A 25,508-nucleotide genomic window follows, 5' to 3' on the forward strand; every position below is an offset into this window, starting at 1 on the left:
TGATTTACTGCCAACTGTCTAGGCAAATACAAGCTTCAGTGAAATATCAGACTTTGGATAATGTGGTTGGTTGAAAAAGACTTTTCCAAAACACTGAGGGCCTAATGTACTTAGCCTTTTGTGCCAGTTTCAGACACGATTCAGATGCACTTTTGTTATGTACAAAACTGGTGCACAAGCCTAAACATGCAATTTTTGGGCCAAACACAAGGGGAAATACAGAATTTGATTCTTTCTCATGCATATTCATTCATGGGAGGGCCACACAAAAATGTGTGATGTTCAAACTGCATCTAATTACATATTCTGCTTAGTTTACTAAAATTTTAGCAACATGCAGCGGACATTTTTGAGCTGTTAAATCAGAGTAACATTTGCATTGGAGTCTTTAAAAAGGTATTACTAAGAGCAGACACAGCTTAGACAGACACAAAATTCTCACACATTCTGAAAAATAATTTACCAATAAAATAACATTACTTATGCTCTCAGGATCAGGTGATTGTTTCTCTAAAGCGATTGGTGAAGATGCCCCCTCGCAGTTCTTAAATATGATGTTTGTTTTGTTTGGGAACTAAAGGAGGAAACACCTTGTAAATTACGGAGATCCGAATAGCATTTTGGTTTTTGGAATTTCCAAAAAATGTGGATTTACAAGTGGGTATATGGACTGTTCTTATTGTTTATTAGTCATCTCGCTCTCTGTCATGTACTAAAGAAATATTACATATAGTCTGTGAGCTAGGCCATGCTTTTATTATCATTTATTAATGGAGATTTTTTTCTACAGAAACTAAATTGAAGGGTCTAATTGCTGATGTAAAGCTATGAATATGCTTTTTTTTGATGTGTTCTGAGTATTACTTGAAAGGATTCAAAAAAGTGGGAGAAAAGTGTCAAAATTCTTGAAACAGCACCCAGATGTACCCATGTTGTAAGTGCTTACGCAGTTCATGTTTTGTATTTTGTCATAGCTGGAGTAGAGTTACATCATTGTAGAATATCTCGGTAGTGAAGAACTAAATTTACTAAAACAACTCACTCTTCATGGCCCAATGTTCAGTTTCGAGTTGTTGATCACTAAATTATTTCATAGCACCTGGTTTGGTAGGCACTGAATTAAAACATATATTACTAATATTTTGGACAGAGTGATTTTATTACATAAAAGCCAATACTAGGTGTTCTCTACAACAAATGACTATATATACTAAAAATGCTTTAATTTGAATGTGAGTTTAAAACGTACAAGTTTAAAGTAGCCATATTTTCTAATATATCTACCTCAGTGTCTTCAGTTTACAGTTTGGATCCTCAAGTAGATCAGTGAGCTTCTTCACTCCTGTATCTCCAGGATCGTTCCCTCTGAGATCCAGCGCTATCAGGTGTGATGAGTTTGATTTCAGAGCTGAAGCCAGAGCAGTATATCCTTCCTCTGTTATACTGCAGAATGAAAGTCTATACATATATCAAAATTTTACATTAATAATAATCATGGTAGTCCTCAATACAAGAAGGCCTCTCCATCACTTGACCAACCTGTATTTCCCATCACTGAAGGTAGTGCTTATATTATTTTATGTTCTTTAATGTATGTTTAAGGGTGCAGCTCTACTCTACAGCATCTTTCAAACAAAAAACTCAATAGCTAAGGCGTAATAACTAATACTATATTATATATATATATATATATATATATATATATATATATATATATAACTAAAATATCTATATATATATCAAAACTAATCAGATGTCCAATAGTAAGTGTCAGAATAAACTTTCAGCCTGTGCTGATAATGAGCATAGTAATGGAAATGACCTCACTCTAGTTTTTGTAGCACAAATTTAGGATTCTCCAACATGACGCATATCTTATTCACTCCAGAGTTTCCTAGTTTACTCTCACTCAGATCCAGCTCTATCAGGTGTGAAGGATTTGAAGAAAGTGCAGCTGATAGAGCAGCACAGCCTTCCTTTGTAATACTGCTCTTATTTAGCCTGATAACAGAGAGGAATAGTGGAGAAAAGATTAGTAACATCAATTACAATTGAGTAACACAAGAAAAAGTGGAAATTTGCATGAATGCTATCACTGACAAAGATAGTCTTCTATAACAATTTATGTAATTATGATTTTCTAGCAACAGTACTCCAAAAACAATTTTGATATTTGTGTGTTGATTAAAAAGAAAGTAGGTTTATATATTTATATAAAATGTGGAATGTTGAAAACATTCTAGATGCATATTAAAACTAACACAAATAATAAGTCACACTACACACTTAAGTGTATGAGCTTTGCAATGTGAATCCTCTAGTAGATCAGAGATCTTCTTCATTTCTGAATCCCCTTGTATTTTCCCACTCAGATCCAGCTCTCTCAGCAGTAAGGGGTTTATTCCTAGAGCTTTAGTCAGAGAGGTACATGCTTCCTCTGCAGCAGGACTGCTCAAAAGCCTGCAGGGAGAGAGAAAAATATTCTTTCAAAACCATGCAATGTTATGCGACATAAAATGTACCCATACATTTTAAAAATAATTTTTAAGGTATTGTAAAGTACAATTTTCTTACTTAATTATCTTCAGTTTACAGTTTGGATCATCCAGTAGATCAATGAGTTTCTTCACTCCTATATCTCCTGGATCATTCCCTCTGAGATCTAACTCTATCAGGTGTGATGAGGAGTTTGATTTCAGAGCTGAAGCCAAAACAGAATATCCTTCCTCTGTGACACTGCAGAAAGAAAGACTGGAAAGAAAACATATGATAGCAGTATTATAAAGACACGATAAAGGTTTGCTGTTTTTAAATGGCATGTATTTGATTTGTGAAACTAACATTGAGAATATTTAGTATTTGTTACCTTTTTTTAGTGTGTAACAACAAGAACTCACCCCAGTTTCTGCAGTTTACAGCACTGATTGTTCAAAAGAGAAAAGATCTGCTTCACTCCAGAGTTTTCTAGTTTATTCTCACTCAGATCCAGTTCTATCAGGTGTGAAGGATTTAAACAAAGAGCTGATGATAGAGCAGCACAGCCCTCCTCTGTAACACTGCTCTTATTCAGCCTGTAGACAGATACCGATGGAAAATACATTACATGCAATCATTATAGTAAGACAAAAGGAAGCAATGTTATGTAACTTGCAATTGATAAATAACCATTGCATAATAGTGAGTTCATTTGTATATATATATATATATATATATATATATTTTTAAACAGTCTATATATAATTTAAAGTCTAGTGTATTAAACTGCATACTTAAGTTTCTGAGTTCTGCAGTGCGAATCCTCCAGTAGATCAGAGAGCTTCTTCATTTCTGAATCTCCTTGTATTTTCCCTTTCAGATCCAGCTCTCTCAGCAGTAAGGGGTTTACTCCTAGAACTTCAATCAAAGAAGAACAGGCTTCCTCTGCAGCAGGAGTCTTCAGAAGCCTTTAAGGAGAGAGAAAAAGTCTTGCTTCATTCCCAACAAACATTAATGCTTTCGGCTATCAGTTACTTTAAAATGCTGCACTAAATCCATTTTGTTAATGGATTTAGTGCAGTATCTCAACAAACTCTGACCTTAGATTTCATACAGTTGACCCATTTTAACCATAATTTTACAAATTTTGACATATTCAGTCTAATAGAAAAATATTTTTTTTTCCATTACATATATTTCACTGACCAAATTTATCCTGTCATCCATTGTGTGTGTTGGGGGTGGGGGGTCACAGGGAAATTCTAAACTAAATATATTTTTCAGTACTTTATGCAACCCAAAAATGTCTTAATGTTCCCATTCCCCAAATAATGCCAGTGGCCAGTCTCACGCTCCCCACACATCCTCCAACATCCTTGATTTTCGGTAGGTTTCCACTTTTTTCATGTATTCTGTCAAACGTTCTTTCTTTACCATTAAGGTTTTGTACATTTTAGATATGATTCCTTTGTGGGGCTGAGACTGATTAGGTCTAATAACCAAATTCAATATTCAATATATAATGTATTACCTTTAATTATTTTGCCAAAGTTATGTTGTGTTGAAGATAATGCTAGAAGTCCTGATTTTCAGGGTTATATATTTCTTTTAGAGATAAGCTGTTATACCCTTTGTCAGCCAAATATTGAACCAACTATCCAGCTTATTTGGTCTGAATTCAGAGTCATAGGCACACCATCTAATTTCTTTCAACATTTCACTTAAATTGTATTCTTTTACTACTTTAGTCCAAATTTTTAGTTAGGTTTTTATAGGAGGATTCTCTATGATGTCTACTCTTTTAACTTAATCACTATTTCCTATTACTGCCTGGATAGGGGGCTCTTTATCAATGATAATTCTCTATCCATCCATCTTGCTTGATAAATGTGGTTACAAGAAGAATTAAGCATCTTGTCTGAGCTGCAAGTTAAGCCTAAGAAAAAGAATCAAGCTCCAGCTTTGAATATCAGTTTTAATTTTAGCAATAAGAGGTCTAAAACTAATTGCTGACAATTTGGAAAAATCTTTTGGTAGATTAATTGCTAAATATTTTAATGAGCTGTAATTATGTAAATGTCTTATCCTAAGCCTAAGCTAAAAAAAGCTGGATGTGTAGGAGCCAAAATGGTTATTTAGGTTTGCGTGTGTCTTATACTCCCTTTTTGTTTGAGTTAACCCCATCTAGCTGGACTGAATGGGCCACTGGCAGATAAGGGCAGACTGCTATGGGCACTGCTCCTACTCTGTTTCAAATAATTTGTTGTATTCTTTTATCATTTGAAATGAATAGTGCTTTAATTTGTGGAAAACATCTTTCGGTGGACTTAATTGGGATGTGGAGAGTCAGACATTTTGCTCACCCCCATAGTGGTCATCAGTAGGACAGGAAATAACCATTACATAAAACGACAGGACAGCTTCTTGATGTCAGAAGGGGGACATTATTAATTGGAACTGTTTGTTGGTGTCAAAAATCAACAAAACATGGAATTTGACCAGGAGCATGCAAAATTTTGTATACGTCTGTATCCACAAAAACATCCATTACATTGTCTTCTCTGGGCCAAAGCTCATTTAAAATGGACTGAGACAAATTTGAAAAATGTTTTGGGTTCAATAAAAATCTGTGGCAAATCAAAGTTTGAAACTCTTTTTGGAAACCACAGAAGCTTTGTCTTGTAGACTCAAGAGGAGAGGGACAATCCAGCTTGTTATCAGCGCACAGTTCAATAGCATCTCTGATGGTCTGTGGTTGCATTAGTGCCTATGGCGTGGGCAGCTTACACATCTGGAAAGGCTCTATCAATACTGAACTGTATATAGAGGTTTTAGAACAACACATGCTCCCATCCAGACAGCATCTCTTTCAGGGAAGGTCTTGCATATTTCAGCAAGACGATGCTAAACCACATACTGCATACATCACAACAGCATGGCTTCGCAGAAGAAGAGTCCAGGTGAACATTTGGCACATCATGAAATGAAAAATCCAGCAAAGAAGACCCAGAGCTGTTGAGCAGCTAGAATCCTACATCAGACAGGAATGAGACAACATTCCTCTACCAATACTCCAGCAAATGGATATCTCACTTCCCAGACGTTTACAGACTGCTGTTAAAAAAAGATTGGATGCTAGATAATGGCAGACATTGCCCTGTCTCAACTTTTTTACGATGCGTTGTTACCATGTTCTAAATGAGTTAATATTTTTCATGAAATAGTAAAATGTCTTACTTTGAAAATCTGATACACATTGTATGTTCTATTATGAATAAAATATGGGTCTATGAGATTTGCAAATCATTGCATTGTTTTTTATTTACGTTTATATAAATTTTACACAGCGTCCCAACTTTTTTGGAATTGGGGTTGTCCATAGCAACACAAAAATAATAAGTCAGAAAAAAAAGAAAAAACATTTATTGATCTTTGATTATTTTAAAATAATAAATAGTTATTTTGAGAAAATAAGACATTATTTCCACATAATACATCAGAAATGTAAAAAAAAACAACACATTTCCAGGTGGTGGGATGAGCAAAACATGAGTTCTTTGCCAAATTCATTTAATTTTGCTGTAAAATGTATAGTTCCAGGCCTGAAATATAATCAGTTGAGCTGTGATTGAAGCTGCTGTAAAATACTCGATATATGTACACCTATGACTGCCTCACAACAATGGAATTCTGTATTACTGAGCCACATAATGAAAAATCCTTGTGCTGCTAATGGAATCATTTCTGGCTGTAATGCTGCTCACATGGACCACTGAGAGTACTGATAAAGTAAGAACCCAGTTTTATGTAAATTGAGTGGCTGAAAGCTTAATTTTCCTAAATAGAACAAGGCTAATCAGCTAAACAACTCCATTATTAGCACAGGCTTTGAATTAAAGTACTTACTATATGATTCACTGTAAGGGAAGTCATTTGTATGTCTTATCAGCATCATATGTCTGTGTTTTAGTGCCTTAAATGGCATCAAACCCTGGCCAAATTTCAACAGGCTTCTCCTTCCTATATAGTGCGCTGTGAAAGTTTTTAAATTCTCTAGCTTCTACAAAACAGTGCACTATTTGTACAGTAGTACACGCATGGCTGAATGCCAAATATCAAATTTTTAGACTCATCTGTAGGTAATGTGCCAACCAGTAAGTGTCAGTACTGCTGGAAATGATCAAAGCAAGTTTCCGTTCAAAAAAGGAGAAGGGGCATGTCTAGTATCACATGTCCCCAGGTATTTAAAAACCTCTCCATTCACTTCTTCTCTCTTTCCCTCATGAAAGGGGTAGACCGCTAAGAGGGAACCCCTCCTCCGTTTGGCCTCTCTGCATTGTGTAATGAGATGGGTAATGAGATAAAAAACAAAGGAATCAACAACCAAAAGGCCTAGTTTAACTACTTCAAGTTAATTTAAGTAAGTAGACCACGAGCAGATAATCACTGTTCAGGAATACTCTGTCAAGCTTGTGAAAGGCAGTCAGTGGCCTTGTGAAGCAATCAAGTCCTTCATTTGAAAGAGCAGACAAGAACTTTATCCTGGATCAACAACCAGAGGATTTGACAAATTCCCAGCAACCTGGATGATGTTGATGTTCATCTTTCGAGGAACAAAAATGTGAAAATCCCCTCCAGATTCCGCATAGGAATTCCATTAGGAAGTCATTTGGATATCTGGAAACTATTCATCATGTGAGACTGAACTCTTAATATCTGGGCACAGCATAGTTAAAGAACACTCAAAGTCTTTAGTGTTTAATTAATTTTGCATTTATGGTTTTGGTTTTAACCAGTTTTGTTTAGATTATTTAAATTCAGATATTTATGCATGCAGTGAATTAGATCTCTTTGCATATGATCTCCTTTCACTGACATGCCATCATAATATCTCAGCATTATCTCTTATTTATGAAGCTAAAAGCACTGTTGTTAGACTGAGTCATCTTTCAGTGTGTCACGTTTGAAAATCAGTCCTCATTGTAGTGTGGACAAATTGAGAACAATGGGTGAGCTGATCTTATTGACATAGTGAATCATCCACAAATTCCATGTTTCACCATTCAAAAACTATTTTTGTCTCCATTCAGAGAGCAAGTGACATTCCTTATCCTCTTATGTAATCATGCCCGTGCTTCCTCTCTCTTCCTCTTTCATTTCTGTCACAGTGTACACAAACCACAGCATGCAAGAATAACTAAGTAAGGTAGCTTTAAATAAACCAAGGAGCCAAAGAGTTTCAGTATGAGCAATTAACAGGGAATTCCAGCAATTTATCAACATTTCTGCAAGACGAAATTGTTAAAATATGAACAAAGTCATTATGAGTGGTTTGATGTAAAATGTGCCATTTTAGAGAAACTTACCAAGTCAGAATCATTCTGAACAGTGATGATAGGAACCAGACATCCGAAGAGTTTAATGCCGCTAAAAGCTACACCATAGGTCATTACAAAAAATGGTTACACATAAACTAACTGATGTCTGAGATATTGTTTTACAATAATTTTGATATCTGATTTGATATCCAAAATGATTATAAAGTGTAATTAAAAGGAAAGGTGATGTAATACAGTGACAAACATTTGTTTATATTTACAAACTAAGTTGGCAAGTGAATACACTGGAAATCTTTGTACTTTCAGTTCAATAAATATTCAAGACAATTGACAAATCACAGATTCTTGATTTTACTGCATTTTACAAAATGTCCCAACTTTTCTGGAAATTGTGTTTGTTTTTTACTGCGTAATGCATTGTTGGTGAGTATGCAATTCATACTATGTACAGAATTACATTTCTAGTGTTATTGTTGGTGATAAAATAAAAAGTAGAAATTTCTTACTTAAGTGTGTTCAGTTTACATCTTGGATCCTCTACTCTATCGGTGATCAGCTTCACTCCTGTATCTCCAGGATCGTTCCCACGGAGATCCAGCTCTATAAGGTGTGATGAACAGTTTGTTTTCAGAGCTGAAGCCAGAGCAGTATATCCTTCCTCTGTTATACTGCAGAGTGAAAGACTGGATAGAAGACATTTGTTCATTAGTATTAAAAAGAAAAAACATTTTTAAAATATCTCTGAAAATCTGTTTAGTGTTAGTCGGTCAATATAGAGGTATGCCTCTCCCATCACGTAGCAGTAGTAATGAGCTCACATATTAAGATTTTTTTTACATTTACTGAATGTTTAACAATTACCAATTACCTCAGTTTCTGCAGTTTACAGCAATGATTATTCAGTAGAGAACAGATCTGCTTCACTCCAGAGTTTTCTAGTTTATTCTCACTCAGATCCAGCTCTATCAGGTGTGATGGATTTGAACAAAGAACTGAAGATAGAGCAGCACAGCCTTCATCTGTAATACTGCTCTTATTCAGCCTGCAGTCAGAGAAACATTTAAGAAACCACATTCAAAACTATTACTAAAGTGAAAATTATTTATAAAGTCATCAGTCTGTCTAATGTTTATCCTCTGCAAATATCTTGTGAAAACAAAAACAGAACAAAAAATGTACATTCAATATGATTACAATAGTGCAAAAGGTTTTTATGAAACAACCCATAAGTGACAAAATAACAACAGATGATATTAAGTTTACTTAGAATTTAAATTATAATGTAAAATCCAAATGCAGTAAATTACACACTTCAGTTTCTGAAATCTGCAGTGTGAATCCTCCAGTAGATCAGAGAACCTCTTCAGTTCTGAATGTTCTTGTATTTTCCCACTCAGATCCAGCTCCCTTAGCAGTAAGGGGTTTATTCCTAGAATGTCAGTCAGAAAATCACAGGCTTCTTCTGCAGCAGCACTTTTCAAAAACCTGCAGAGAGACAGAAAAAGATGAATCAAGATGGACTTCAGTACTGCACTTTCATATTCAATCTGAAATTCCTCATTCCTGTCTGTGACTGCATGTGGGTACAATGCAAGGTGTGGTGAATGTCAGTGGCAGTGGGTGCATTCTGACACAAGAGAAGCATAGGGGGCGACACTCACTTTACTACCAAGTATACGGTGACAAACAGTGCTAGACTGGATAATCAGGAGACTTGACAATTTGGGCCGGTTACCATGACATAATGTTTAAGCTCAGATGAACTGTAAATGCTACATCCAAGTGTACATCTGTAGTTATCAGGGATAAAACAGCGGCACCCACTTCACAAGTGGTACAGCCCCGGTTTGTTGATTGTATCATTCACAACATGTACAGTCACAAGTATGTAGCCGCTGCATTGTTTAAAGTGGAATGGAAATTTGAATAAGCAACTAACATCAACCTTGAGAGAACAGCATATAAAAGACAGCACCATGGTGTGAATCTGTTACTGACTGACACAACAGGCACTGACCTTAACTTACTTAGCTTGCATTATTTTATAATGATGGTCATGATTGTGTCACATTTAAGATAAAAGCTTTTGTTAGTTTTACAACCATCTAGCCACCTTGGTTATCTCAGTGTAGCATGTAAAAAATAAAAGTAAGAAATGAAAATGAATATGCAAAGTTTTTAGCAAAGGTTCTATTTTTTGTCTTTTGAAGTTAATCCACTAATTTCCAGTAGTATAGTTTAAGGCAGGCCGGCTTCACAAGTTGCAGTGAATAGGCAGTTAGTCAAAATTACGAATAAATAATGTTACAACCCCGATATTTCCCACAATATCTACCTCAGTGTCTTCAGTTTACAGTTTGGATCCTCTAGTAAATCACTGAGCATCTTCACTCCTTCATCTCCAGGATCATTTCCTCTGAGATCCAGCTCTATCAGGTGTGATGAGGTGTTTGATTTCAGAGCAGAAGCCAGAGCAGCATATCCTTCCTCAGTTATACAGCAGAATGAAAGACTAGACAGAAGACATTTGTTCTTTGGTATTAGTAAAGACAAAAAGAAATTATGCGTTTAAACGCCTCCTAATACAATACACAAAATCTGACTGAACAATAAAAAATATGTTTGGGTTGTGTGTAAAACAATCTGTAACATTTTGTAAACGAGTACAAAAGGGGATTCAGGGGATCAGGGGATCAACAGACAAGGTTGGCAATACTTTGCCATGTGTGTAATGAACAGACAAGTTTATATGGCAGATAGGAAATGAACATAAGGTGCAAACAGTTCAATAATGCCTGTCAGCAAGTTATCATTGCATATATTGCATTTGGCATCAGTAGTTAAGCTGCCATACACTTTCTGAGGATTTTGCAAGCAATAAAATGAACATCGTCTTTAAGTAAAGGTCATAATTAAATTTTTCTTGTATCATTTTTATTTACACTTTTAGGTATTACTCAGGTCAGTTTGAGGTACAAACTCAAAAGTATAAGGTAATTATGTTGAAAAACTGTAATGCTGTCTTCCCCTCTTGTCTGTTCTTGTTCTGCCTGTTCCATATCTGTTCTCTTTGCTCTTCTGCTTTTTTTGTTCTTGTGTGTTTATGTGGCCATCTCTGCACTTGGCTCCTCCCCTGTCCATGTTTGCTTGTAGCTGTGCCCTCTTATTAAACTCAGTCTAGCTTTGCCTGTCATATGCTTTTTTGTTTTGTTTTTTCTTTCTCCTTCATCCTCTGTCCTTGTGTCGTGCACACCACCTGGTTTCTGTTTTCAACCTCTCCAATTAATGATTTGTTCCAGCTGTTCCTTGTTTCTGTGAGACTTTATATTTACTTTAATTTCTTTGTGTCCTCACTGTTCACAGTGTTTGTATTAGTCATAATGTTAGCATGTTAACAGTTATTTCTGTTTTTGCATTGTTGGTCATTTGGTTATCTTTTGTTTTTCTTCAGTGAATTCTACAGATTTTTAGGCCTTTTATGCCTTGATGGACATTGTTATTCATCACACTAATTCTTCTACAAAATGTATTTCAGTAAAAACACCTACATGTACATTAACATGATAGTAAGTTCAAAGACTGTCTAAATTACACTGAAAGGTTCTAGGTACTAACTGGGTAAGTGCATGGCAAAAACTCCAAAATGCTTTGTATTTTTTGGGCAACAAGAGAAATTACATGGTAATTACTCAGAAAGTCTAATTAAATAACAGGGAAATTCTTAACAGGTTCTAGTAATTATGGTGAAAAAGGACATACTTCAATACCTCATATTGGGTAATTATTTGGAGTAGAAAGGTGGAGTAACAAAGTTTTGTTGATATTTTCAAAGATATTCCAGATAATTGCTCTTTACATCTCCATAATCATCAAATATTTCAAAGTATTGAAACACTGAAACATTCCTCAGACAGATGCCTGCCTACAGAAAGTTCTGCTAGAACAATTGTATCTTAATTCAAGTATGTCCGTGGGTAAGACTACAAATACCATTATAAAAATCAATTGGAAGTCTAATAATAAAAACCAAGATTGGTTTTCAGCTGATTCTAATGTTGTGCTGGTTATTTTAAATCATTTCACATTGTTTTCTGTAGTCCCTTTTCAACAATTTTCAACACAGCACAAAGCTGCTTCATTTCAGAGCTTCCTAGTGTATTCTTGAATAAATTAGGTTTTAGCCTGTTCTGATCCTGCACTTATTAAAAACTTTCATTTTAAATCTACTCACTTCAGTTTCTGTAGTTTAGAGCAGGTCCTCAATACATCACAGACCTTCTTCACTCCAGAGTTTCCAAGTTCATTCTCACTCAGATCCAGCTCTATCAGGTGTGAAGGATTTAAACAAAGAGCTGATGATAGAGCAGCACAGCCTTCCTCTGTGATACTGTTATTCCTCAGCCTGCAAACAGAAATTATATTTTATTGAGAAATTTCAGTGACATATGAGCACAACAGATGCAACTTTTTTGGTCCATTATCCTCTAAAAATGTAGTATTATTTATCTTGTTCATCTTATACAGTGTGAATAAAAAGGATCAATATAAATATACATTCTCAATAACATTATTTTCAATTATTTTTTGCATTTTTTAAATTATGTTTGTAAATTGATTTACTTAAAAATAACAATACTGGGAACAAAATCACCCTACATACTTAAGTTTCTGAGTTCTGCAGTGTAAATCCTCCAGTAGATCAGAGATCTTCTTTATTTCTGAATCTCCTTGTATTTTCCCACTCAGATCCAGCTCTCTCAGCAGTAGGGGGTTTATTCCTAGAACTTCAGTCAGAGAATTACAGGCTTCCTCCGCAGTAGCACTTTCCAAAAACCTGCAGAGCGACAGAAAAAGATGAGTCAAGATGGACTTCAGTACTGCGCTTTCATATTCAATCTGAAATTCCTCATTCCTCTCTGTGACTGCAAGTGGGTACAATGCAAGGTGTGGTGAATGTCAGTGGCAGTGGGTGCCGTTTCTGACACAGGAGAAGCACAGGGTGCGACAATCTAATGGCAAAAAAATCGAATACTTCCTAATGTATCTTTCAAAAGGTTGGAATCACTTGTCATATAAAGTAAATATTATTTTATATTGAAAAATGAGATTATGGAATGACCATTAGTTTAATGTAATTATGTGAAATTATATACTTTGAATTTTGTTTCTGTCTTAAGATTTTACCACTGCTTTTGACACACAAAGGATTTTGGATATTTATTAGAGTTTCATTCTCAACGTTCTACAAATTTTCCAGTCTACATCTCTGCTCATCATCACGGACACAAGTAACATTGGTTTTCTTCTTTTACCCTGCTAATCATAAAAACCTGTGAAAATGTTCAGGCCTAGCATATAAGAGCATATAGTAATGCATTTTATGCATCTATCTGCATCAAACTGGTTTAGATTACTAAAAAATACTGATTCCAAACTTTTCAAAGGGAATGGAAAAAGACCATATTATCCTGTTGTATCAAGTCAGCAATGACAACGAAAAATTTCAAACTACACTCCTGCAAGTATCCCTGCCTTAAACACAGGCTCTAGACTTACTGATATCCAATCAATCTGGAAAAAAATCTCAAACCATAGGTTTTCCATAGAAAAACTAGCCATTGTGGTCCCTCAAGAGACTTACAACACACAGTACTTTAAATACCTTAGTAATGAAACTAAAAAAAATAATGAAACTAAGCAGCATCTAGTGGTATTTTGGTTAAAATCCACTGCAGGCGCACTTAAACCATTCTCAAAATCAATTTCTCTCTAGAAACTGTTACCTTTAAAGATGGACTCTAGATTGCTGTTTTTAGACCATTGTTGAAGCAGGATAATTTGGACCCTTCATTGTTCTTTAATAATTGTAATGTAACTTCTTAAACGAACTTACTTAAAAGGTAATATTAAAGGAAAGGTTTTTCTTCTAAATAATGACATGACATTTTTGAAATGTCTGGACAGAAACTGGACAGAAATTGCCCTACTAAGAGTACTTAATAATCTGAGACTCTTTTTTGAATATACTGTGCAGAACTTTAATGTAATTGTTTGTTTTTGTTTTTTTTTACATGAAACAATGTCTAGTATAGGCTGGTGTACTGTATTAAAGGCAGCAGAAAGCTTGAGTAGAATAAAGCATATGTTGATATGTACAATGACACAATTCTGGTTGCTTAAAAAAAGGCGATTTAAAAGGGTATGCTAACCTGGTAGCTCACATTAGCATATGTGTTTAGCAATTCTTTCTGACCAGTTAGTAGTCTGTAGCGTTTTTACATCACCTTTTTCAGGTGGTACCCAAAATAGTACCTGGTACAAGATACCAGATTTGCCTAGTGGAAAACCAAAAAAGGTGAGTAGAGTCCAATTGAATAGGTACCACACAGTGGAAAAGTGGCTTTTAATATTATAGACCACCATATAATACACATTGTTTAACGTAAACAATGAAAAGTAAATCATTACATTAAAGTTATTCACAGCATATTATAAAAAGACACATATATTTGGTAAAAATTGTTTGATAATAACAATAAAAATAATAATGCATGTAAAAAATAATTTTGTTAATGACAAATTTATGACGAAAACGTACTTGTCAAATGCAAAATAATTACATGGTTATAACATTCCTTGATTTGTTTTTAATAATAAGCATTATATTTACGGTGTAGAAATGGTTTACCTAATAGCCCCTAGTTTACAGTCTGGATCCTCTAGTAGATCAGTGATAAACTTCACTCCTGTATCTCCAGGATCGTTTCCACTGAGATCCAGCTCTATCGGGTGTGATGAGGGGTTTGATTTCAGAGCTGAAGCCAGAGCAGCATATCCTTCCTCAGTTATACTGCAGAATGAAAGTCTGGAAATAGAACATAAATTTATTTACTAAAAGAACATGGCAAGTGTTTGCTCAGTGTGGTAGAGGCTGTGACTTTGACTTGAGGTTCAGACGTAAATGTCTTCATATTGGACAATTTCAGCAAAACATTTTAATCTTGTACCATCCACACGGTCTACCTCCTGTAATGATCTTGTTCATGCTTATGGAGACCCCTGACTGCATAAGTATTAGTTAGGAAAGCATTAGCTAAAAAAAAAAAATTGATGATTTTGAAAAATTTTTAAAAGTTTAATTAACCCATTCATGTCTGTACTGGAAGTTTTACATTTCCTGTACTTCAGCAGTTCTTAGAGCTCCACTGACCACAAATCTGAAAACAAAATTGAAATTCATGAAACGGATTGGCTACAGTGTCCAGTGTTTTTATTGTATTTTTTAGTCTTTAGTGAAGTAGGGTTACTTTTTTGGTAAATTGTACATATTTTCATGGAAGAATCATGTTCTCAATTTGATCACCTTCATGAAGTGAAAAAATGTGCCAATATCTAAAATCACTAACATTTTAAGTATTGCACAGAGAGTGTGTGTTGTATAGGAGAATGAGAAACATTTCAATGGGAAGCCACTCTGTATTAAAACAACTGAGAGTTTATTTAAGTCCTAATTTTTTTCTTTCTTTCTTTCTTTCTTTCTTTCTTTCTTATTTGTACATTTCTGACCACAGGACCACTTGTTCAGATATACTTTGAGTGATGGACCACTCTCAGCACAGCAGTGACACTGACATGGTAGTGTGTGTCGCGATAGTATGAGAAGTTATACCACAGCAATGTTGTGGGCTACAGTCTTGTTCACCTTCATAGAAAAACTATTAGGAAGATGAACATAATAGAATGGAGAGTGAGTGTAGATACAAGGTAGTTCTACCTTCTGGTACCACTATATATAAATGTTTATAAATAATCAAAAGGGATTCATACAACACTACATAACCACTCATTAAGTGTGTGGGGAAATAGTGTGTATGTGCATGTGTGCAAAAGAAAGAATGAAGTAAAGACATTTTGCTTGGAATGTATATACACTATATTGCCAAAAGTATTCACTCGTTTGCCTTCACACACACATGAAATTGAGTGAGATTCTTAATCCATAGGGTTTAATATGATGTCTGCCCACCCTTTGCAGCTATAACAGCTTCAACACTCCTGGGAAGGCTTTCCACAAGGGTTAGGAGTGTGTTTATGGGAATTTTTGACCATTCTTCCAGAAGCGCATTTGTGAGGTCAGACACTGATGTTGGACGAGAAGCCCTGGCTCGCAGTCTCTGCTCTAATTCATTCTAAATGTGTTCTATCGGGTTGAGGTCAGGACTCTGTGCAGGCCAGTCAAGATCTTCCACACCAAACTCGCTCATCCATGTCGTCATGGACCTTGCTTTGTGCACTGGTGCGCAGTCATGTTGGAACAGGAAAGGACCATCCCCAAACTGTTCCCACAAAGATGGGAGCATGAAATTGTCCAAAATCTCTTGGTCTGCTGAAGCATTAAGAGTTCCTTTCACTGGAACTAAGGGGCCAAGCCCAACTCCTGAAAAACAACATCACACCATAATCCCCCCTCCACCAAACTTTACGCTTGGAACAATGCAGTCAGACAATTACCATTCTCCTGGCAACCACCAAACCCAGAGTCATCCATCAAATTGCCAGATAGAGAACGTGATTTGTCACTCCAGAGAACACGTCTCCACTGCTCTAGAGTTCAGTGGCAGTGCTTTACACCACTGCATTCAACATTTTGCATTGCGCTTGCTGATGTAAGGCTTGGATGCAGCTGCTCGGCCTTAGAAACTCATTCCATGAAGCTCTCTACGCTGTTCTTGAGCTAATCTGAAGGCCACATGAAGTTTGGAGGTCTGTAGCAATTGAGTCTGCAGAAAGTTGGTGACCTCTGCGCACTATGCACCTCAGCATCCACTGACCCTGCTCTGTGATTTTACATGGCCTACCACTTTGTGGCTGAGTTGCTGTCATTCCCAATAGCTCCCACTTTGTTATAATACCACTGACAGTTGACTGTGGAATATTTAGTAGCAAGGAAATTTCATGACTGAACTTGTTGCACATGTGGCATCCTATCACTGTACCACTCTGGAATTCACTGAGCTCCTGAGAGCAACCCATTCTTTCACAAATGTTTGTAGAAGCAGTCTGCATGCCTAGGTGCTTGGTTTTATACACCTGTGGCCATGGAAGTGATTGGAACACGTTAATTCAATGATTTGGATGGGTGAGTGAATACTTTTGGAAATATAGTGTATATAGTGTGTGTGTGTGTGTGTGTGTGTGTGTTGTGTGGTCATGCATGCTTGTGTGCATGTTAGTATGTATGTACACTATATGGACAAAAGTACTGGGACACTCACACATTACATCTACATCCCATTTTAAATCCATAGGCAATAATATAGTTACTCCCTATTTTGCAGCTATGGCAACTTCCTCTCTTCTGGAGGCTTTCTACAAGATTATATCTTTGTAAATTTTTGCCCATTCATCCAGAAGAGCATTTGTGAGGTCAGACACTGATGTTGGACAAGAGGGCCTGGCTAACATTCTCTGTTCTAGTTCATTCCAAAGGTGTTGGATGTGGTTAAGGTCAGGGCTCTGTGAGGGCCAGTCAAGATCTTCCACACCAAACATACCCAACCATGCCTATATGGACCTTGCATTGTGCACTGGGGCACAGTCATGGAATGGAAAAAGGCCTTCCATCCTCCTGGCATTTGCCAAATCCAGACTCGTCCTGACCTTATCCAAACACTTTCTGTAAAATACAAAAATTCTGAACTATAACACTTGTTACCTATTACAATTAGGCAGTTGTGGTACACAGATTTAAAAACACAGCATTTTTAACTTAGAAGTTATATTCAATCTTTATTAATTTTGTTAGTAGCAGTAGTATTATTTTCTTATTGTTAATTATACATAAATAATATGAATAATTATTTCCTTTATTATTCATTATTTTAAAGGCTTGTATGTCTGTGCCTAAATGCATGATTTTGTCTGCATCGCATGTGTTGTCTCTTCATTACAAATGTGCTTAATTCTCAGTTGTTCTTACATGGAACAACTATATCTCACCTCAGTCTCTGCAGCTTACAGCACTGGTTGTTCAGTAGAGAACAGATCTTCTTCACTCCAGAGTTTTCTAGTTTATTCTCACTCAGATCCAGCTCTATCAGGTGTGAAGGGTTTGAACAAAGAGCTGATGATAGAGCAGCACAGCCTTCCTCTGTAATCTTGCTGTCATTCAGCCTACAGACAAAAAGGAGATGTTCTCAAGAACAAACTTCTAAAATAAAATCTATGATGATATGTTATGTGTACATGGATTATGAAAAAATATTCTATACAAACATTACAGTAGTATAAAAGATAGTAATGCTATTCTATTAGCAACAGGCAAAATATCAATGTATAATAGTTAATTGACTTTATATGTTTATATTTATAAACATAAAAAATACTTAAAATTTTGCATGAAACCACACACATAAGTTTCTTAGTTTTGCAGTGTGAATCCTCCAGTAGACGAGAGATCTGCTTCATATGTGAATCTCCTTGTATTTTCCCACTTAGATGAAGACCTCTCAGCAGTAAGGGGTTTGTTCCTAGAGCTTTAGTCAGAAAATCACAGATTTCCTCTGCAGCAGAACTGTTCAGCAGTCTGCAGAGAGAGGAAAACAGACTCACAAAATCAATGTGCAGGAACCTTCTTCAAGAACCATTCTCTTTTACTAATTTATGTCTAGCAATGAAGGTAAGTGCAAGGCAAATTTAAGAGAATTATTAAAATACACGTCAGAGTTAAAAAGATCCAGTAAATACATTACATATTTTTGTATTAAACATAGGGTAAATGAGAGTTTGAGGTTTTGAAGTTCATGATGCCAACATTTCCTACAATATCTACCTCAGTGTCTTCAGTTTACATTTTGGATCCTCTATTAGATCTGTGAGCATCTTCACTCCTTTATCCCCAGGATCGTTCCCTTTGAGATGCAGCTCTGTTAGGTGTGATGTGGGGTTTGATTTCAGTGCTGAAGCCAGAGCAGCATATCCTTCCTCTGTTATAGTGCAGAATGAAAGACCGGAAAGAGAGAACATATCTTGGCTGTAATAAAACCATGATTGATGTTTGTTGTGCTTTAAGAAACCTATATGTTCTAAATGCACGCTTTAGTTTACATTCAAATGTGTTTGCATATTAAGCTCAAATAGAACTTTAACTAGAACTCACTCCAGTTTCTGCAGTTTACAGCACGGATTGTTCAGTAGAGAACAGATCTCCTTTACTCCAGAGTTTCCTAGTTTATTCTCACTCAGATCCAGCTCTATCAGGTGTAAAGGATTTGAACAAAGAGCTGATGATAGAGCAGCACAGCCTTCCTCTGTAATACTGCTCTTATTCAGCCTGCAGACAGAGAGGAATGGTGGAGAAAAGTTTAAGAAACCACACTCAAAGCTATTACTCGAGTGAAAATTATTTAGAAAGTCTTCAGTCTTTCAAATGTTATTTTATCCTATGCAAGTATCTTGTGAAAACAAAAATAGAACAAAAAATGTACATTAAAATATCATTACAATAGGGCAAAAGGTAATAATTTTATGATCCAACCCACAGGTGACAAAATACCAACAGATGATATTAAGTTTACTTAGAATTTAAATTATAACGTAAAATCCAAATGCAGTAAATCACACACTTCAGTTTCTGAAATCTGCAGTGTGAATCCTCCAGTAGATCAGAGAACCTCTTCAGTTCTGAATCTCCTTGTATTTTCCCACTCAGATCCAGCTCTCTCAGCAGTAAGGGGTTTTTTCCTAGAATGTCAGTCAGAGAATCACAGACTTCCTCTGCAGTAGAACTGTTCAACAGCCTGTAGAAATGAAAAAAAAAAAACAATATCTGTAGTCATCAAGGTTAAAACAGCAGCCCCCACTTCACAAGTGGTACAGCCCTGGTTTGTTGATTGTAACTGAGTATCATTCACAACATGTACAGTCACAAGTATGTAATCGCTGCATTGTTTAAGGTGGAATGGAAATTTGAATAAGCAACTAACATCAGCCTTGAGAGAACAGCATAAAGTCAGCACCATGGTGTGAATCTTTTACTGACTGACACAACAGGCACTGACCTTAACTTACTTAACTTGCGTTATTTTATAGCAAAAAGACCGGCATGATTGTTTCACATTTAAGTTTAAAGCTTTTGGTAGTTTTATATCTAGCTTGCCACCTTGGTTATCTCAGTATAGCATGTAAAAACAAGAATAAGAAAGATATTTAAAGTTTTACAAAAGGTTCTATTTTGTCTTTTGAAGTGAATTCACTAATTTCCAGTATACAGTTTAATGCAGGCCTCATTCACAAGTTAGTCAGAATTACAAATAAATAATCATAAAACACCCATATTTCCCACAATATCTACCTCAGTGTCTTCAGTTTACAGTGTGGATCCTCTAGTAAATCATTGAGCATCTTCACTCCTTCATCTCCAGGATCGTTTCCTCTGAGATCCAGCTCTATCAGGTATGATGAGGGATTTGATGTCAGAGCAGAAGCCAGATCAGCATACCCTTCCTCCTTAATACTGCAGAATGAAAGACTAGACAGAAGAAATTTGTTCTTTGGCATTAGCAAAGACAAAAAGAAATTATGTGTTTAAATGCCTCCTAATAGAATACACAAAATCTGACTGAACAATAAAAAATAGATTTGGGTTTTGTGAAAAACAATCTGTAACATTTTGTAAAAGAGTACAAAACAGTACAAAAGGGGATTCAGGGGATCAGTCAAGACAAAAACAATCAGTATGCAACAGACAAGGTTGGCAATACTTTGCAATGAGTGTAACAGACAGATAGGTTTATATCGCAGATAGGAAATGAACATCAGGTGCAAACAGTTCAATAATCTGGTGATGTGGATCTGGGTAGGTGTCTATGACTGGTTGAGTCTGTGACATGAGTGTCCAGAGAATTATGGGAGGGGTAGTGAGTGGAGTCAACAGAGGCAGAGGGGAGACCCGGAAGTGTGACACAATCCCAAATAGAGCCTCTCACCACATGCCAGTAACTAAACTTCTAAAACTATTGAAATCCCATATATTGATATTGCCTGTAAAAATGTTTGTTTTTCTGAAGAATCTGTCAACAAGTTATTATTGCATATACTGCATTTGGCATCAGTAGTTAAGTTTCCATATTTTTTCTGAGAATTTTGCAAGCAGTAAAATGAACATTGTCTTTAAAAATGTGGATTTTTTTTTTCATCAAATTGACTTTAACAAGTAAAGGTCATAATTAAATTATTCTTGTATCATTTTCATTTACAGTTCTAGGTATTACTCAGGTCAGTTTGAAATATATGGTAATTATATTGAAAAACTGTAATGCTGTCTGGCCCTCTTGTCTGTTCTTGTTCTGCCTGTTCCATATCTGTTTTCTTTGCTCTCCTGCTTTCCTTTATTTTTGTGTGTTTGTTTATGTTGCCATTTCTGCACTTGGCTCCTCCCCTGTCCATGTTTGCTTGTAGCTCTGCCCTCTTATTAAACTCAGTCTAGCTTTGCCTGTCGTATGCTTTTTGTTTTGTTTTTTCTTTCTCCTTCATCCTCTGTCCTTGTGTCATGCTCACCACCTGGTTTCTGCTTTTAACCCCTTCCATTAATGATTTGTCCAAGCTGTTCCTTGTTTGTGTGAGACTTTATATTTACTTTGATTTCTTTGTGTCCTCGTTGTTCACTGTGTTTGTATTAGTCATAGTGTTAGCATGTTAACAGTTATTTCTGTTTTTGCATTGTCTGTCATTTGGTTATCTTTTGTTTTTCTTCAGTGAATTCTACAGATTTTTATGCGGTGGAGGTGGAGTAACAAAGTTTTGTTGATATTTTGTAAGATATTCCAGATAATTGCTCTTTTCACCTCCAGAATGATCAAATATTTCAAAGTATTGAAACATTGAAACATTCCTCAGATGAATGCCTGCATACGGAAAATTCTGCTAGAACAATTGTATGTTTATTCAAGCATGTTCATGGGTACGGCTACATATACCATTAAAAAATCAACTGGAAGTCTAATAATAAAAACCAAGATTACTTTTCAGCTTATTCTAATGTTGTGCTGGTTATTTTAAATCATTTCACATTGTTTTCTGTAGTCCCTGTTTAACAATTTTCAAAACAGCACGAAGCTGCTTCATTTCAGAGGTTCCTAGTTTATTCTTGATTAAATTAGGTTTTAGCCTGTTCTAATCCTGCACTTACTAAAAACTGTAATTTTAAAATCTACTCACTTCAGTTTCTGTAGTTTAGAGCAGGTCCTCAATACATCACAGAAGTTCTTCACTCCAGAGTTTCCTAGTTTATTCTCACTCAGATCCAGTTCTATCAGGTGAGAAGGATTTGCACAAAGAGCTGATGATAGAGCAGCACAGCCTTCCTCTGTGATACTGTTATTCTTCAGCCTGAAAACAAATTACCAATAACCATAGGTATTCCATAGAAAAACTAGCCACTGTGGTCCCTTAAGAGACTTACAACACACACAGTACTTTAAATACCCAATAATGAAACTGATCAGCATCATACCCAGCTGTCACTGTATCTTAAGATGTCTTGACAGTATTTATAAGACATCTTGAGACATTTTCTTATGCCAAGACATCTCAAGAATGTCTTAAGATGTATGAGTGAAGACACTGTCTTTGTCTTGAGACATGAAAGTTAACGTCTTAAGACAAAGAAGTAATTATTTTGTGTGTCTTAAAGATGGGGCATGACTTTGTCTTAAGACACAGAGATGTTGTGTCTTAAGACAGTTCAGTTGAGACCAAAGAGTGGTCCATTACAAAAGGTCCTGTGGCATGAGTGTGGTATTCCTGTGGTACTGCCAAACTGAAAATTACAACTGAGGATTACCAGGATTACCACAGCACTGCCTAATGTAAAATATAATGAGAATATAACTATATAAGAGAGAATATAAGTATGTCCTCAAGAAACAGCCTGCTGTAATCTTATGGTTTTTGTGTGATATTACTAAAAGAACATTCACTAAGGTTTTACTTGCTGTACTTTTGTGATTTTTTTTGTTTTGTTTTTTGATTATTGCAGAAATGTGTTTACAGCAGCAAAACAGCAAAAGAAAAAATCAATTCTTAAACCATTTACTTTACCTTAAAATGTTTAAACTCGTTTCCTTATCATTGAAGTTCATGGTAGGATAACCTTTAATTTATCTCCATTGGTAAATGTTACAATCACAGTCAGTCATAGCCTTTTGGTCATTTGCAGAAAACATGCTATGATTAACACAACATTGATCTATTTTCAAATGTACAATTGTAACCAGAGACAATAAGCTAGGAACCAAGATAAAACAACTTTGAACTAATAGGAAGTAAATGTACTTAACAGCTAACCTGGGTACTTTAGAGATCATACCACCAAAACTTAATGCAAAAAAAGCACTTGGTTCACTCTCTTCAACATCTACACTTCTGTTTATTTTCTTAAGTAGATCAGGGCTGCCCACAGTTTGACTATTAGGACTTTTAATTTGGCCCAACAGAAAGAGAACAAACTTTTTATATACTGTGTATAACTTTCAAAATTATTATCTCCAGGTATTTGGAAAACACAAACAATAATAAACAAATGTATTTGAGTAGTAGTATAAAAACCTATATTGTGTCACCGTGTAAAATTACATAATAAACAGATTTTTGTTTAAATGTCCAACTTCATACTTTGACTTTAATATATTAAGACATGGCCTCCAGTGATGCTTTGTATGATAATCCTGTACAGCTGTCTCATGTATTTAAAGAGTTTGCAGTTTTCTATTCTGTGTCTAGATTAAAACAAACAAACAAACAGATGAACAAAAACAGAAACAAAACCTCACAGTTCATTCAGTACAGAGAGGTGCGAACCAGAAAAAGCTCTATGGGAGGACAAACAAAAGACTGGTGGGAGTTTCAGACCAATCAGAGCGCGTGACTCCGCCTCTTGGACGTTCGGTTTTAAAGCGCGAGCGCTCTCCGCCGTTCCTCCGTTTAAAACCAAACGCGACCGTTACAGCCGCTTACAGTGAGCGGGTCTCTCAGGTCGCTAACGCAGTCAGTTTTATCGAGTTTGTTTAGCGAGTGTTAAACCTCGATAAGACTCTCTTACACTCCTTACTGAGACAGCGCCACCTGCCAGGTGACGCTTTCAGCTCCCAAAAACGAGGATTTTCAGCTGCGTAGCTGACAAAGTTAACTGACCGGACCGAGTGGAGTGGCGACTGGAGTTAAGACTGCAACGGTCAGAATCTGCTTTTAAAAGGTGAGTAGTGACAAAATGAGATAAGCAGCCTCACTAACAGTCAGCTGGAGTAAACATTTCTGTATTTCCAAGTGGATCTGCCTAGTGAAGACACCAGCGTTAAGTTAGCATATGTAGTTAGCCAGCTAGCGGCTAAGTGCCGTTTCTGTTTATGCCTCGCGGCTGCGTCAGATGTCGCTTAGCACCCGCTCCCAGCAGCACACTGTAACCATAGCGACCGCCCAGCTTCAGCTCTGTACAGCTGTCTCACCCAGCAGCGCAATGTAAACATACCGCCCAGCTTCAGCTCTGTACAGCTGCCTCACCCAGCAGAGCACTGTAAACATACCGCCCAGCTTCAGCTCTGTACAGCTGTCTCACCCAGCAGCGCACTGTAAACATACCGCCCAGCTTCAGCTCTGTACAGCTGTCTCATCCCAGCAGCGCACTGTAACCATACCGCCCAGCTTCAGCTCTGTACAGCTGTCTCACCCAGCAGCGCACTGTAAACATACCGCCCAGCTTCAGCTCTGTACAGCCGTCTCATCCAGCAGCGCACTGTAATTATAACGCCCATCTTCAGCTCTGTACAGCTGTCTCATCCCAGCAGCGTGCTGTAAACACAGTGACCGCCCAGCTTCAGCTCTGTACAGCTGTCTCATCCCAGCAGCGCACTGTAAACACAGTGACCGCCCAGCTTCAGCTCTGTACAGCTGTCTCACCCAGCAGAGCACTGTAAACATAGCGTTAGGGACTGCCCAGCTTCAGCTCTGTAACCTACAGCTGTCTCATCCCAGCAGTGCAGCCATGGACGCTCATAAGGTTTGGGGGATGGACAGGTGAGATACTGTGCTTGTGCGCAGCAGAATCAATCAGTTGAAGCATCTAGGTAGCTGGAATAAATGAAAGGCTGCCTCAGAATGAAATCTAAGATTGATCACAGCATGACAAGGTTAGCACACTGAACAATACTACAATGAAAGTGAACAAAGTCCATCAGTTTATGTAGTTCAGAGAGGGTGGTAATGATTTTTATTTGCTCAGTTACATTTACTCTAGTAACGTCTTGGTGGATTTGTACTTTTTCCAGAGTATTTTTTAAAAATATATTATTTGTGCTTTATATTAATAATCTATGTTTTACTCGGCTACATTTATTAGGAATATATAATGACCAGTTTGTTTTGTGTTGAAGTTCATTGTTATGCTTTGCTGTTATTATTGTTTTGCTGCATTTACCTCATGTGTCTGTTTTGTTTTAGATGTTTCTCATTAGAAATCATCTGAAGTTGAGCAACTGGTGAGACTAAAGTTTTAAATTTTAAATAAAACTATATGAATGTCAGACAGATGTTTAGATTTGGTGGGTATTTCAAACAAATATATTTCATGAAGTATTTATGGTAATACAGAAGAGCAGAATGTTTAGGTAAAGCTGGGTTAGAGTACTCAAATGTCTGCGC

At 36.4% G+C, this 25,508-nt stretch overlaps 1 pseudogene; it reads right to left on the reverse strand.

Moving 5' to 3' along the window:
• LOC118800646 overlaps positions 1 to 25,508 on the reverse strand; it is a 47,498-nt pseudogene that overhangs the window by 13,448 nt on the left and 8,542 nt on the right.

The sequence above is a fragment of the Colossoma macropomum genome, unplaced genomic scaffold (assembly GCF_904425465.1).
Source record: "Colossoma macropomum unplaced genomic scaffold, Colossoma_macropomum, whole genome shotgun sequence".
Classification (NCBI taxonomy): Eukaryota; Metazoa; Chordata; class Actinopteri; order Characiformes; family Serrasalmidae; genus Colossoma; species Colossoma macropomum.